The sequence below is a fragment of the Abramis brama genome (genome assembly GCF_963993115.1).
Source record: "Abramis brama genome assembly, chromosome: 3".
Classification (NCBI taxonomy): Eukaryota; Metazoa; Chordata; class Actinopteri; order Cypriniformes; family Leuciscidae; genus Abramis; species Abramis brama.
Genome location: NC_139965.1, coordinates 50,921,308 through 50,938,771, shown reverse-complemented (window position 1 = coordinate 50,938,771; position 17,464 = coordinate 50,921,308). Strand labels below are relative to the sequence as shown.

Here is a 17,464-nt window from a genome sequence, read left to right as displayed (position 1 = left end):
TTTGTCAAAGACTACATCCAGATTGGATTCAGAATGATGATCAAAGCATAGATGGAGTAGATTGTATGGTGTAGAGATAGATGGTGTAGAGTCCATCAACACCCCGAATGCTTGCACAATCCTGTTGCTCGTCCTGGGTCGATATTTCATTCAGTAATATTAGGCAGTTTTGATTTAAATGCTGTTTAATGTTGGTGATCGCGTTATTTTGCATATGCATATAATTACATATCGCTTGTTTCTGCATCTTCTTCGCATCGGTTTTGATCAGGAGATTCAGTACTCTTTCAGAAGATGTGTAATAGCGCCCCCTACGGTATAACAGTGAAAACACAGAAAGCCAATGGAGCGAATGTTAAAAAGAGACAGATACCTGCATGACACTGGCCTCGAAGTCCCACCGAGGAGCTCTGGAGCTTTTATTATGTTTATATGCCGCAGCCGGTCGCTTTCGCTCTATATTTTATTTTCATTTTTAAAGTTGTTCAACGTTTGCCAGTTCCCGCCTCCTTCTTCCATGAACTTGAACTTTGCTACAGTTACGTTTGATCACTTAAATTCACATTATTTTTCACATTAATTCTGATGAAACAGCCACAAGTGCTGAATTACTACTCATATAGGTCACTTTATTTGACTAATTAAAATTGTGGGGTAAGCTAGCTCGATATTAGAACATCATATTTATAAAAGCTGGATGACATGTGTTGCTAAATGGCATGCAATTAATTTTTAAATATATTGTATAGAAAATGCTGTATTACTGTTACTATTACTATTACTATTACTGTTTCTACGGAAGTAAATCAGGAAATCAAGGGTAAGGTGGATATGACATTGACAGGCGACACAATGGCACTGGCTATTACACTGGTTAAAATTGTGTGTTTCTCTGGATTTAAGGATTGTTTGAAACATTTTGAAAAATGTAAGTACACAAGTCTTCAAAATATATAACATTGTTTTAGTGGATTTTTGATATTTTAATCTAAAATCTTACATATTGTGCCTTTAAAGAGAGTACACTTTCATGACCGTTATTTCTTAACCCACTTAAAGGCCCTCTGAAATAACAATTTATTATGAAAATGAATATGTTAGCCTTAAAGTTATGAATAAGCTGGTGTGTTCCAAAACAATGACAAAATTCACATTTAGGAGATATAAGCATTCAAAACTTACAGTCTCTCACTTCCACTAAAATGGATAATGGATTTTTATGACATCACCGTGGACTTCAGCTTCTCATCACATCTTCTGTCCAATCAAATGCTCACTAGAATCTGAAGCGTCCCGCTATATTTATATGCTATAAATACCACCTGGCCAAAGCTAACGTTGACACGTAACGGAGCAATAGGGGTTGGAGATCTGTGTTCGGTTGCTCAAACGCTTGAGTTTAATTCCGTTTTCCAACTGTTCGTTGGTTAAAGTGCCCCTGTTATGGAGTTTTGAAAATGACCTTTCATGTAGTGTGTAACATAGCTCTAAGTGAATGAAAACATCCTGCAAAGTTTTAAATCTGAAAGTGCACCGTATATAAAGTTATTGTCTTTCAAAAGTAAGAGTCGACTTGTCGACGAGTCAATGAAATGAATCGTTTTTCAAACGAGCCATTTCGTTGTGACGTCAAAACGAAACATTAGCATATTGCCCGCCCACTTATTGTGCACGCAGACACCAGGGAAAACTTGAACCTCAAACCTGCAGCTGATTCCTGTGTATACTGGATAGCATCATGTCAAGAAGACGCTGTGCTCTACAATGTGAAGGTAAAGCCAGTTTTTTTTCACTGCCCAAGGACGAGCATGTGAAGAATCAGTGGTTAAAATTCATCTTTACCTTGATACCACAGCAGTATAATTCTAAACTTTTGCTGTGTTCCCTTTATTTTACTGACGACTGCTTCTTAAATATCGGAGTTCAATGCAGGATTCACAAACCGCTTGCTCTTGAAAGATGGTGTTCAAAATACTTCATTTTGATTTTTTTATTGTGTAGGTCTCCTGCTTCTGGCTAACTCACATTATTACTGTCTTACTGAAATACTTCTGCTAATCAGCTGTGGGCCACGATTACCTAAAACTGTGTCTATTAATGCAGATTGTCTGTCGTTCTCACTACTTTGAGGAAAGATTAAGCATGGAGCAAGATTTGTTTTACCAACGTTTATGTTACATCAGTCATTCACGCTAGAGCTCAGCTAGTGTATGCACTGTTATTGACACAGTTCCCACATGTTTACCGCAATAAATTAGAAAAATACTCGGTAAATAAATAAGTAAAATAATCGGTTTGTTGATGGACATGCACTTGTTAATGCTGATGGTGAGGAATTACCGTTGCAACATCTCATATTGTACCTCAAACTGAGTAGTGTATCACTGAGAAACGTCCTGCTCGAGTCGTCCTTGCAATGGAGGTTCGGGTTCAATAACTAGTTCTTCCAATGTTTCATCATCGGACTCGCGCTCGCATTGATATAGTAAAATCAACGTCATTGTTCGTTACTGTGTTTAGTTTACGATGTAGGAAGCCTCAGGACAAGCAGAGCTGACGTTGTTATGGCAAGGGCGTTTTTGTTTTCGACATGCACGCTGTACGGGGTAAACCAATCACAACAGACTGAGCTGTCTGGCCAATCAGAGCAGAGTAGCTCACGGAAAGGAGGGATTTAGAGATATTGATTCATCTGACGAGTCGTTTGAGAATCATTGAAAAATGTGGTGATGTACAAATGTATATTATGAGAAAATTAAACAGTTTTTTTACCTTTGATGCATGTAAACCTGTTGTAGGAGACTCCAAAACAACATTAGGAAACTTTAAAATAGCATAATAGGGGCACTTATTTCACATTCAACTTATCATAAGCGCTCGGATTCGCTTCCATGGTGCTGTCAAGTACGACTTGCAGTCTGTGAGGTAAACTAAACGTTATTGGCTATTTGAAAAGTGGGAGGAGCCATTCAATATGTCCCGCCTTAGCTTCCTGTTTCAGTGGACATTTCGTCAATGCATCATACAAAGCTGCGCGTTTCAAGGCACTTCTCGGTGTGTCTTGGTGTGCTCGGTTGTCTCGCTGGAATTGGCTGCTCCCCCAGCTATTGTACATGGGTTGAGTTTTGGTCTGCAACAACCTTGTAGCCTCATCCTTATGGCATAAAATGACTGTCTTAGAACCCCCTGAAGAATTGGTGGAAAGTGTTCAAAAACGTCTGGTGAATTTCTTCTGGTCTGGTCAGCACTGGCTAAAAGCATCTGCATTATATCTGCCCAGACAAGAAGGAGGCCAAGGATTGGTGGACATTAAAAGCAGAATAAAGACTTTTAGACTTCAGAGAGCAAAAATACTACTTTATGGAAAAGATGTAAGCTGGGCTGGAGTAGCTTGTGCCCTCCTTAGAAAAGGATCTCTTTCTAATGGACACTCAAGGAGTTGATTTGTCTGGATTGACACCTTTTTATCAATCTATGTTGAAAGCCTGGAAAATATTACATATATCAAGGAATCTCCAGGATGTGCGAGGCCTTTTTAGAGAAGAACCCCTGTTGCACAATCCTTTTGTGGACTTAGATATTTTGAAGTCATCGACAATGAGGACTGTTTTAACCCTCTGAGGTCTGAGCTGTTTTCTGGGCCCTGGAGGTGTTCTGACATGCTCTGACATTTCTGGTTATTTCTGTTACTTGTGACATTTTCATGGCTAAAGTCTGATTACACTGTATTCAGCACAAACTCTGCTACAATAATATATCAACAGCATGTATGTAAAAGTTTGTAGTTTTGAGATAATGACATTTATGCGTGGTTTGTGAAAATACAAAAAAAAATTCTCACTGAAATAAGGCCATGAAACCCATACTGATTATTTCTTCACAAGACTTTTGAAAATTGTATCACGTAGCCTAGAATATTTGCTCTAAAACTATGTGAAAATCACCCTGATTGCTCATTCAGATAAGACAATATATTGATTTAAAAATTTTACGACGTGTTTTGTGTGAAAAAGCCTTATGCGAGGGCTCATTAATATGTAAGCTTTTCTCACCTGAGAAAGACAAAGACCCTCCCCTAACGGCCCTATTAGGAGCTATCAGGCCCCTATCATTCTGAGCAACCATGCACAATACTGTAAATGAGGAGATTTAAAAAAAGAATGGCTTTTAAATTGTTTGGATTTATTTACAACACAACATAGTCCAAAGATACACACAGCAAATGCCAAAAAAGCACTTATTGAAAACAATGATCCAAAGACAGAGACCTTTGTGCCATTCCTAAAAACATTGTACATACCTTTCATTTCCAAGGTGTTTGATTTTCACTTTACCATGTTCATGTTCACTGAAGTCCTCAGTGGCATCTGGGCCCTGAAAAAAAAAAGTGAACATACTGACATCAAGAGAAAGGCCTGCACGATTTTGGGAATAAATTTTAGATTTTTCTGGTTAAAATTGCTTTTTAAAATTCACAGAATACACACACACACACACAAATGTTTCCAACAATATATAATATAATGAACAGTGAACACCAGGTTTGTTGTGCCTTGTAGGCATAAGCTATGCGCAGTGCTGGATAAAATATGATACATTCAAACGTCATCACGATCCAAAATATGATACATTCAAACGCGATCGCGCTGCAAAATATGATACATTCAAACGCGATCGCGCTGCAAAATATGATACATTCAAACGCGATCACGATCCAAAATATGATACATTCAAACGCAATCACGATCCAAAATATGATACATTCAAACGCGATCGCGCTCAAATATAAAACATTATGGTTACCATATACATATCTACGTTTGAGCAGATATCCACAAACACAGTAACAGTAAACACGGGTCTAAATATTATAATATTCACCATATATCTAGCAACAGTTCAACTGCAATGTGAAATTTATGCAACAATAGCAAACTAATATGTAAGTATATAATTTCTTACCTTATCTTTCTTGTCTTCAAATCGGGTTCTTCTTCTTCTGATGTAAATCCAATGTAAGCTCAGGCACGTCTTTCAAACTCGACGAAAAGTGAAGTGAAGTGTTTTGTTGTTGAGGTAATGAGCGCGATCGCGTTCCATGTGGAGATTTGCATGTGAATATCTTTTGCGCGAGTAGGCGTGGTAAATTAAAAAATAATTAGGAAGCGTTTGAGAAGCTGGACATCTTGTTGGTTTTATACAAATTACTTAAACAGAGAATATTTGTTTTCGTTTTGAATCCGATCATTTAAAAGTACACACTTAAATGTTTATAAAGGTGTATGGCCAGGGGCGGATTAAGGTGGTCAGGGGCCCCTAGGCTGTTCTTTGTGTGAGGCCCCCCCTAAAAATGTATTTAGTGCCATACATGGTCCACACGCAACTACGGTGAACTGGCATACACACATTGAGAGAGCCAACACTACAGTGTTTCTTTACATTCCTTCAAGTAATTCACATCTACCCAATCACCTGCTTGTTTTTTTTTTTTTCTTGTTTTTTTTCTTATGGGTCAATTAGGGTCTTTTTTTTTTTTTTTCGCGGTGCACTTTTCAACAGGCCCACCCAAAACTATTCTTCAAAAAAAAAAAAAAAAAACTTTTAATATATTCTAATTTAGTCAAGAATTATAAAAAATCGTCAATAAGCTCATAATTTGTGCTAAAATAGTCTAAATGTTTTAAGAACAATTTTAAAAAGCTGGCTATGTCTATTTTGATGTTTCTGCGCAAGTTCAGCAGACAGTGAGGTTCGGGTTTGTTCCGATCAGAGCTCGTGAGCGGAGAGCGCATTTCTGAATATTCCGCTCCGCTCGTTCATTCCGCTCAGGGTCGCTCGCTCAACCCAGAAGAATGGCCTGAGCCTGGTTCGAAAATATGTGGAATAAGGGCTGCCTCCGACTAAATTTTTTTCTAGTTGATTAGTAGATGTTCATTTAAGCCATTCGTGGACAAATCGCCCCTTTATATTAATTTAATTACTTAGGCTATATAGGGCGTTTATATAGCCGCATTCAAGCGCACGAACGCACGCATAAAGCTTGCCACAAAGAACCGGTAAAAGTAATGATTATGAATGTGTCTAAAAAGCAAGGAGACATTTAATTATTTATTAATATACTGGTGTTTTCTGTGTCGCTGCAAAGATGAAGTTGACGATGCGGATTCGCCATGAACGCCAGAGAGAAATGCACATTTCAGATGACATATTCAGAGAATAGCCAATTTCTTTTGGTTTTGAATATTTTCGTTTGAAAGTAGACATTTCAAGCTTTCTATAATAGATAGCCTATATTTCTCAAATCTGTGAGGCACAAGCTGAGTTTCGGCGCCCTGCAGTTCATGTGCAATGCGATTGTGCCGGCGCTTTATTACATTGTCTGCTATATATTTGCTTCTTATTTATTAAATACAGGCAATTGGTTGATAAAACATTGATCAAAATTAAGATACAATTTATACAAAACGAAAATCTTTTAAAAAGAGACTTTCTACAAAACAAGACTAAATGAAGTGGTCAAAATCATGTTTTACCCACTCCATGTCTCCAGACATTGCGCATCTCATGATGTATAGGCTAATATCTTTCTCATGCTACATGCTCACTTTCATAATCAACATTGATTAAATTAAAAAAACATAATGACGACACATATTTTCTAACCCAGCCCTCGGCCCTGTTGCAACAGTCGTTGTTTAGGTAGGCTACCTTAAACACGCACGTACAGTCTCGGAGTCATCGCTGCAACCAGGAGATGAAGAGAGCTGAGATCCACATCACCTAGCACATCTTCGTCTCTGCCACCCCAGGATACCAGCGCGGCTAGCGCAGCTAGCGTGACCAGCGCCGTTGCTAGGAGGGCGCCAGCGCCTCTGCCTCTCAGCGCCTCTGCCTCGCGAGTGGATGATAGCCCTGAAGACGCCTAGTAATGGTATACGTTTAGTGGTAGTATACCTTTAGTTAAGTTATACCTATGAGTCTCCATGGCGCGCTAAGAGACAGCGTTATCGGGAAACGCAGCCCAGGTATGATGCATATGAAGCGTAATGGAGATTCCAAAGCGCTCTTCTTTGGTCAGAACCATGGAGAGCGATCGCGGATAGGTCCGTCCTATGCACCGAAACTTTTAACAATGCAACAAAATATTTAAAGAGCATCAAGCTATTAAAATCTATATTATGTATACGCACAGATAATATAACAGTATAGGCCTATTAGTCAGTAATTTTTATTAGGTTAAACAGTGATTGGATAAGGTTTTTAATTTAAGGCCCACCCACAATTGGTCTGGCCCATCCAAAACTGGAATCCGGGCGCAGTGCCTTTGCGCTTAAGCAAATTTAAAAAAATAATTAAAAAAAATGGTCTGGCCAATCCGAGGCCCCTGCACACGTGGGGCCCCTAGGCTGCAGCCTAGGCAAGCCTGTGCATTAATCCGCGCCAGTGTATGGCTCATAAATGTGTGACAAGTATTCGCTGAGTTTTGTTTCAGTTTATAGACGTGCTCAAGAAAAAAAAGTTCACCGCGACGGAGAGGCAGAACGCACACCCTGTCTATTTTCTTTATTTTACAAAAGCACAATGTTTTGATTTGATTGTAAGTGGACACATACAAAAGTAGAAATATCACAGATTCTTTTTTTATATTTCTTTTTTCTGTATGACCATAAATGACGAAGAAATTTAAGTTTATAGTGCTACAATGTGGAGAAAATCCAGCAAAACGCGCCCGCGCGTTTGTCGACCTCAGAGGGTTAAGGAATGCTGGAATTACAAAGATTGGACATTTAATAACAACAAATGAATGGATGTCTGCTGAGATGCTGACCGCTAAGCTGGGTGTGAGGTCAATTCGCTTGACACAGAGACTGTTGAATGATCTTTTTGAATGTTTGCCAATGGATTTTAAACATGGTTTGGAGACATCAAATGAAGATATAGATATCTTTTTCCCAGAGTTAAAAATTGCACCTGCTTTTAATGCTTTTCAAGAAAGGGAAGGGACTTTGCTTACCTTCAAGACTCCTGAAATGGAACTTTTCAGTGAAACGGGGGAAAAAGCACTGTATGTCACATGTGTCAAAGTCTCACATATGAACTCTTTTGAGGGACTAAAATAATATAAATGGCAGGATAATTTTGGATCAAGCACTTCCCCTAAAGTAGCTGGAGGACCTTGTACAAACCTCCCATTGAGAAAAGCCCCAGGGACCTTCAGTGGAGAATTGTGCATGGTTTAATAGATACAAACAGATACAGAGCACACATTGATCCACAGGTAGGGGAGGGGTGTCTATTTTGTGGGCAAACAGAAACTGTAGGAGAAGTGTTCTCACCTGTACTTTTTATTTATGGACCCAAGTATAACAAAATAGAAAGCAGATCCACATGATGCTTAATTTTTTGTTTGGGCAGGCCAAAATGGCAATATGGCTGTCACGCAAAGGTAAATTAAATGGTGTGGGGTCAACTGATGCAGTGGCTATTTAAAAGGGTTTAATCAAATCAAGGCTAAAGGTGGAATATGCGTACTATCAAGTGATTAAAGATATGGAAACTTTTAACTATACTTGGTGAGTGGAAAATTGTTTATGTGAAATTGACATTGATGGTTCTCTGCAAATTTATATGTAATTGTTTTTATTTCGCTTAAACAAAGATTGTTTTAAACTGTGGAAATTTTTATTTATTATTTTTTTTATTATTTATTATTATGAAATAGTGTGGTGGATAATTGTGTAGTACAAAAAATTTTAATTAAAGGATTGTTAAAGTCAAGTCTCTCTCTCTCTCTCTCTCTCTCTCTCTCTCTCTCTCTCTCTCTCTCTCTCTCTCTCTCTCTCTCTCTCTCTCTCTCTCTCTCTCTCTCTCTCTCTCTCTCTCTCTCTCTCTCTCTCTCTCTCTCTCTCTCTCTCTCTCTCTCTCTCTCTCTCTCTCTCTCTCTCTCTCTCTCTCTCTCTCTCTCTCTCTCTCTCTCTCTCTCTCTCTCTCTCTCTCTCCTCTCTCCTCTCTGAAATTTAAATCCCCAGTTTTAAAAGCCCCTGGTATAATTCATGCAAGATCAGCTCTATGTTTTTTTACTGGGACATTTAAGACACTAACAAAAGTTTACATATCGGCCCAGCCAATCAGCGTGTTTCACACCTCATCCTGACCAATCAGAACTTGATCATCTCTCCTATTCTGAGAAGACTGGGGAGATCAAGGGGTCAAAGTCACTGTTTATATTCCCAAGCATTCCTGATAACCCAGAGAACGCTGTAACCTCATCCTCTCTCTCGCAGTACTGTAATGTAAGCAAAGCTGTTCCTGTACCACAGCAGGTGTGGCCATTGCCCTGATACTTAGCTGAAGACAAATACATAGACAGCCAATGTTAGGCCATTGCTTTGCTATAAATGAAGTCAGAAAACTTGCATGCAAAATGTTTGAAACAACTCGACACATCCATGTTTATTATGTCCCTTAGGATACCTGTTGATCGGTGATGATCGGCAAATATCTGACAGCGTCAGTGCTTCTCTGGCTATTTGCCATCTCATCCACATGTCTGCTCTATTAATAGCACTTTAAGTGTTAGATAAACACTGAGGCGATCTGCTGTAACCCCCTTACATGCGGTCAACGTGTCCCTGTAGTTTACTAGTACACACAATGTGTATCCATCAGTCAGGCCATAAATTGACAAATATGGATGCAACAATAACAGTAAATGTTTTAAAAAGCACTGACCCTCGTATCATGATAAGTTTTAAATGGCGATGCTAGTCGTCAATCTCAAACCATCAGTTCAATGAACAAGTATCATCTTAAGCCAAACTCGAAACAGGTTTGGATTAATATGGGACAAAAGGTGATGTCATAATTACTAGAGCTTCTCCATAATGTGAATCACTTTGGAATCCGCAATTTTATTTCCAGAACTTTTTACAAAAACGTTCCCAATGTTCCCAATGCGCTAAAGAATTTTCTGTCTTTTACCTTCTAAATAATGTCGACAAGAATGTGAACAGCCTTTAGGCCATTGCACTATTGTTGTTTCTTAAGTTATAAAAAAAAGGTTAACAGTAACTTTTGGCCCTCTAGCAGTTAAAAAAACAAAACTACATGCATTTTGCTGAATAACATTGTTTTAGTTGTGCTTCGGCTCTGTGTGACTGTGCTGATAAATATGGTTATCCTACTGCTCATAAAATGTTCACTATTAGGGATATAGAGTTTAGATGGAAATGATCTCAAACTGACGAGCTGAAGACGGTAGCTATACCCATTAATAGACACTGTACTTCCTTGAACATAAATTCCAACACAGCGCTACAACAACCGTAATGAAATGACTCTTTGCAATAGATTATGCTTTACAATGAACTCTGTTAGAGAGCTATATGGCAATTTCTCTGTTCAATAAAATATATTACTCACCTGTTGAGTAATAAAAAAAAAAGTGTATATATATATACACACATTTATATATATATATGTATGCAAAAACCTTGTCCGTTTGACATTTTTCTTTTAAATTAACATTTTTACTCATATCAGTGACATTTTTTAAAATAAGGCATTTCAATAACTGACTAAAAACCCTCTCATTGCCATTAAAATGACATTACTGAACCTGAACATAGGAGCCGATAAAAATGTTTATTTAAAAGAAAAATATCAGATGGACTTGCATTTGAAGTCTTCATATATACATGAAGTAATATGAAATATATTAAATAATAAATTAAAGCTAAATAAAAATATTTAAGAAAAACTAGTAAAAATATCAAAAGCACACATATATATATACATATATATGTGTGTGTGTGTGTGTGTGTGTGTGTCATAAACTGCTTGGAGACGCAAAGGTTGAGGATCCAAATGCAGTAATTTATTGAAAGGGTAATCCACAATCGTAGTCAAAAACGGGTAAAAGGTCATAAACACACACTATATAAAATGCTGGGTTGTTTCAACCCATGTTTGGGTCAAATATGGACAAATCAAACCATTGGTTTAAATTTTTTAGCTTCATTTTTAACCCAACAGTTGGGTTTGTCCATATTTGACCCAAACATAGCATTTTGCAGGCTCCAAATAAAAACAGGGCACAGGGTGACCAAATGAGCACTCAGAAACATAGAATGACACTAGGCTTCACAGTGGCTACATTTACATGCACAACTTTTGTTTCAATCAGACTGAATTCATTCTGATTAATGAATCTGAATGTAGTGTTTACATGAACGCTAAACGTGATCGGATTGATGAGCGTGTTTATAAGCTTCAAATCGGAATAGATTTTTTGACATGCACACACTGCATGAATATTCAAAGTTTCCAGGGTTGCCAGGTGCCAGCAAGGTTTTCCAGCCCAAAACCTCGTCAAAAACCGCGAGAATGCACAAAAAACCACCCAATTTTTTTTGTGGCTTGTTTCTCGTTTAAACACATTGAAATCATTAACAAGCTTTAAAATGACCCATTTTTCGACTTAGCCTATCCGATTTTAGAAACAATATTCAATTAAATGAATGCAAAAGTAGGCTACACTGACTTCAGTCAGACTATTCTACTATTAAACTATAAGCTTATGTTACGGAAAATAATGCGATCAACTTAGGCTATCAATGAGTCTGTTAACTGTCACTAAAAGTCGCTTGGAACAAAAGCATTCAGTAACAAAAACATCGAGTGGATATATGGACATAAAAAATAACCCACTTTAACATTTCAGTTATTTCAAATGGCAACATGAAACATATTAGGGCTGGGAGAAAAAATCGATTCACCTAGATATCGCGATTTTTATTTATTTATTTTTTTAATGATTTTAAAAGCGATTTTTTTTATTACAGAATATTACAGATATTAATTCAAATTAAATTGCTTTATTTTTGCCCTTGCTTATAGATGAGGTTGACAGAAGTTAGCCACTTTCGATTCAATAGAGGATGAAATGTGTCGTTACAGAGCTGCACGATTCATCTTTAAAAGTCTGTGATCTCGATTCAAACACCCACGCGATCTTATTCCATTTCGTTTGTCTATTAAACCTTTGACAAAATCATATCGCAACATTCAAATCTGTGTTGGCGCTGCCGCTGACCCAGAGAGAGTGTCATGAAACCGCAGTGACAGCTACCTAAGTTTGAAAACCCCAATCTAGTATGTTGTTTGAGGGGCGGGCGGTGCCGGCGTGCATCACTTAAAGGTAGTGGGAGGGAGTAGGCTTGTTTGAGATGAACGAAATCTGCGCAGAATCTATGGGATTAATATCCTGCCATGATTCAAAACTGAAAATAAAGTTCTGAAAGGTTGAAACTAAGTGTTCGAAAACTCAAAATCTTATAAAAAAAGTTTTGCAAGATCGAAAAATAAGTTTTGCAAGCTTGCAAAATGTAAAAAAAATAAAAAATATCTCTGCAAACATTATGTTGTTTTTGAGATTTCCTTCTTCAGAACTGCAAAAAAAATTTACGATGTTGCGCAAACAATTTTTCAGAGTTTCAAATTTGTCAGTGTTCTCCCACTGTATTAGTTTGTTTTCCAGGTTTGAAACCTTGTAAATGGTGATCTGAAAACTGGTGTGCGAATGTGTGAAAAAAAGTTTTGAAACTCTGAAAATAGAGTTTTGCAGGCTTGCAAAGTGGTAAAAAAAAAAAAAAATCTCTGCAAACATAATTTTGTTTTTGAGTTTTCCTTCTTCAGAAGTGCAACACTCTTTTTTACGGTGTTGTGCAATCATTTTTTCAGAGTTTCGAATTTGTCACTGTTCTCCCAGTGTATAGTTTGTTTTCCAGATTTGAAACCTTGTAAATGGTGATCTGAAAACTGGTGTGCGAATAGGTGAAAAAAAGTTTTGAAACTCTGAAAACTGAGGTTCGAAAGGGCGCAACTTATTACATTACATTACATTTGCACTCCTATTGCAGACTATTTTTTCAGAGCTGAGTTTACAACACCCACTTTGCGGAGATACGCCCTCACAGTTGCGAGCTTGCGACTCACGTGATTTGTGGCAGCGTTGTCACGCAGCTCTGCTCTGAAACTCTGAAACTCAGACTGAGCGAAAATGAAGCTTCGCAACTTCGCAACTTAAAAAAAAGCCTGGAGGGAGGGCCTTCTGCTATTGGCCAATGCTTTGCTGTCTGCTGACGTACAGTCCAATCACAAGTCGTATTTACTGGAAAGGTGGGATTGACCGCCTGCTCCGCCAATGACGAAATTCTCACTCTCGAAATTCTCATGCTCACTCGCCTCACACACAGTCTATGCTCACACAGCGAGCTTTCCTCAGCTGGCGACTCACTTTCCTCAGCGAGCGACTCACTCTCCTCACACAGCGAGCGACTCACTTTCCTCAGCTGGCGACTCACTCTCCTCACACAGCGAGCGACTCACTTTCCTCAGCTGGCGACTCACTCTCCTCACACAGCGAGCGACTCACTTTCCTCAGCTGGCAAATCATTCTCCTCACACAACGAGCGACTCAGTCATGTACATTGGCCTAATATTATAATAAAATCTCAAGTACTGTATTGGTGCAATAACTAACTTAAGTAAACTGTTCAATTGTTGTGTTGTAAAAGTCATTTATTCTGAACCAATAATCTTAAATTGATTCTCATTGCATTTTTTTAAACATTTATAAAGGCAATTTCCCCCTAACTGTCATCTTTCAAGTCAAATTCTATACATTTTAAGTCACTATATTAGCCTACTTTTACCAATCAAATTGACTAGTATCAACAAAAAAAAATTGTTCCCACTGCAGAGAAAACAGAATCTGCATCAGAGGTGGCATTTATAAAAAGTTTAATATGCAAAACAAGCATAAAAAAAATAAAATAAAAAAAAACCTCAAATATTCAACATGAATGCATGGGGCAAAAATATAAAAATATTTAATGTATATTATGTGTATTTTATGTTTGTTTAAGGACTGCTGCTGGCCAATAAAAAAGCCAATAAAACTTATGAATACAATTGTAGTTAAAAAACAAATAATAATCATAAAACATAATGGGGCATTCATGTTGAATATTCTTTTGAATGGTGTTATCAAATAATAATCTGTTATAATCTGATTGTAATTTATAGGCCTACAGTTAACTAATGTGATCTTTACAAAAACATAATGGTGTATGTAACTTTGAAACGTGTTTTACCTATTTTGATACCAATGTGAATCAGCAAAAATGGAAACGTCACTTTTTCAGAATATTCTATTTTAAAGATAATTTATAAAATAAACTTTTTAAAAAGCCGTGCATCCTGTTTGCGTATCCTGTGCGCTTTCGTCATTGGCGGAGCAGGCGGTCAATCCCACCTTTCCAGTAAATACGACTTGTGATTGGACTGTACGTCAGCAGACAGCAAAGCATTGGCCAATAGCAGAAGGCCCTCCCTCCAGGCTTTTTTTAAGTTGCGAAGTTGCGAAGCTTCATTTTCGCTCAGTCTGAGTTTCAGAGTTTCAGAGCAGAGCTGCGTGACAACGCTGCCACAAATCACGTGAGTCGCAAGCTCGCAACTGTGAGGGCGTATCTCCGCAAAGTGGGTGTTGTAAACTCAGCTCTGAAAAAATAGTCTGCAATAGGAGTGCAAATGTAATGTAATGTAATAAGTTGCGCCCTTTCGAACCTCAGTTTTCAGAGTTTCAAAACTTTTTTTTCACCTATTCGCACACCAGTTTTCAGATCACCATTTACAAGGTTTCAAATCTGGAAAACAAACTATACACTGGGAGAACAGTGACAAATTCGAAACTCTGAAAAAATGATTGCACAACACCGTAAAAAAAGAGTGTTGCACTTCTGAAGAAGGAAAACTCAAACACAATATTATGTTTGCAGAGATTTAATTTTTTTTTACCACTTTGCAAGCCTGCAAAACTCTATTTTCAGAGTTTCAAAACTTTTTTTCACACATTCGCACACCAGTTTTCAGATCACCATTTACAAGGTTTCAAACCTGGAAAACAAACTAATACAGTGGGAGAACACTGACAAATTTGAAACTCTGAAAAATTGTTTGCGCAACATCGTAAAAAAATGTTGCAGTTCTGAAGAAGGAAATCTCAAAAACAACATAATGTTTGCAGAGATATATATTTTTTTTTTTACATTTTGCAAGCTTGCAAAACTTATTTTTCGATCTTGCAAAACTTTTTTTTGTAAGATTTTGAGTTTTCGAACACTTAGTTTCAACCTTTCAGAACTTTATTTTCAGTTTTGAATCATGGCAGGATATTAATCCCATAAGAATCGATCACCGGTGATCAGCGCGAGATGCATGCCGGTTAGAAATGTGTCCGAGTGCGGTCCGCCTTGCTCTGATGTCATGCTGACGTATGTCAAAAATCTCTCACGAGCGCAAGGCGCACCTGTCGGATTCTGCAGTCGAGCGCAGTTGCTCTCCACTGACTGCGCTGATCAAAAGCATGATGGGAAACGACTTGCTGACGACACAGCTTAATGTTCATTGGTTTAAACAACTGTGATGTATTGTTCTCTTTTAAAATGTTTGATTTTAAAACTCTGATATCATGTTTTATGTGTATACGTTATGTGTGAATACTCCAAAACTATCTAACAGTGCGATCTCTATTGGTTATGCAATGTAATTTTTATAAAAAAAACACACAAAAAAACACATGTCTGTATTAAAGAAAAAAAGACTGATAAACATGTATTTGGAATGGAATTAAATAAGTAGGCTACTTTGGGTGTCTTGTTCATTATATTTATTTTTATATAAAAGCAACAGAACATTACATTACAGAACATTACATCCAGTTTATTAGCAACACTGTGCACGAGCGTGAATCCCGCGATATCCGTCTTTGATCTCGCAGGTGTCAGATCCACTGCGAGAAGAGAGAACTGTCCGGCTTGCCTGCACTTTTTTCACTCCTCCTCTCACTGCAGCCGCCTACTCTCGCGTACATTTCAGGCGAGGCAAGGCGCATCTCAAACAAGCCTAGTGTCTGTTGTGAGGTTAGGGGGCACGTCAGCCAGAGTTGTAGTGTGTGTGTGTGTGTGTGTGTGTGTGTGTGTGTGTGTGTGTGTGTGTGTGTGTGTGTGTGTGTGTGTGTGTGTGTGTGAGTGAGTGAGACTGCTGCCTGCTGAACATTGGGTCGCAGGAATAAGGATCTTAAGTGCCGGTGTTTCGGCAACAAAAACCCGCCGAACTGATCCGAAACCAGCCCAATTTTTATCCACCCGCCCAAACCCATTTTTGCCCGTAAAATAGATTGCAAAACCGCCCAATTGGGCGGTAAACCGCCCAATCTGGCAACCCTGAAAGTTTCCCCCTGTTTGCGCATGATAACTATTCTCCTACATTGGTTCTTTATTTGTTTTGAACAGCAGACTTAATTATTTATCCATTTCTGGTCATAATTTGGAGACAATGAGCATATGAAATGTTGTGCCGTGCTGCTTATATTTATCACGCAGTAAATATGCCCCTCTCCGCGCCCAAAACTGTCGTCTGTGGATGAGAATCCGAAACAAGGACTGGTGGGACGTTGTCCTGCTCCACTTCACAGACGCAGAGTGAAAGGAGAATTTTAGAATGACGGGACACTCATTTATATGACACTTTATTCAACAGGAAGAACAGCTCAAGAAAGCGTCATACTGTACGTCATTACGCTATTTTAACGTCATTGCACATGCACAGTCCTTTCAGTTTCGGTTTTCAATACGATCAAGTGTTTACATGTTCTCTCGACCGGATTAGAAAAGGAATAAACCACCCCTTTCTATCCGATCGAAATTTCGTTTGGATCGAGCTCAGTCGGATCGATTAAGGTGTTTACATGAAGGCTTTTCAGTCCGATTGAGCCTTCAATCCGATTACTAACGGATTATTTGGTTGCATGTAAACATAGCCAATGAGTGACTGAGATAACCAGGCTTATATAGGCAGAGATAATGAGCTAATGAGACACAGCTGAAGACAATCATAGATGATGATATACTGGACAATGAATTATGGGAAATATAGTCCTTGATTGAGTGGCAGTAGTCTGGGGTAGAGTGCCCTCTGGTGGCTATCAAGGGCACTCCAGCTGGTGATCATGTCAATATATGTATATACACTGAACAAAATTATAAACACAACAATTTTGTTTTTGCCCCCATTTTTCATGAGCTGAACTGAAAGATCTAAAACTTTTTCTATGTACACAAAAGGCCTAAACAAATCCCTGAGACTCCTCCCCTTTTATTAAGCCTTCCTTTGTCTTTGACTCCTCCCTTTTACCAAACTGTAGAGAATGAATCAGAGCTGAGCCAGAATCTAATTGGCTGGGAGATTCAGAATTTTCTTCAGACTGTTTCTGGACAAATGGCTCTATAAGTCTAGTATCATTTTCAATGTTGTGGATCGAGTGGCCCATGGGGGCGGTGGGGTTATGGTATGGGCAGGTGTATGCTATGGACAACGAACACAGGTGCATTTTATTGATGGC

At 38.3% G+C, this 17,464-nt stretch overlaps 1 protein-coding gene across 4 annotated transcripts in view; it reads left to right on the top strand.

Moving 5' to 3' along the window:
• Positions 1-17,464, top strand: part of dok7a (docking protein 7a) — a 49,494-nt gene that overhangs the window by 11,471 nt on the left and 20,559 nt on the right. The window lies entirely within an intron of this gene.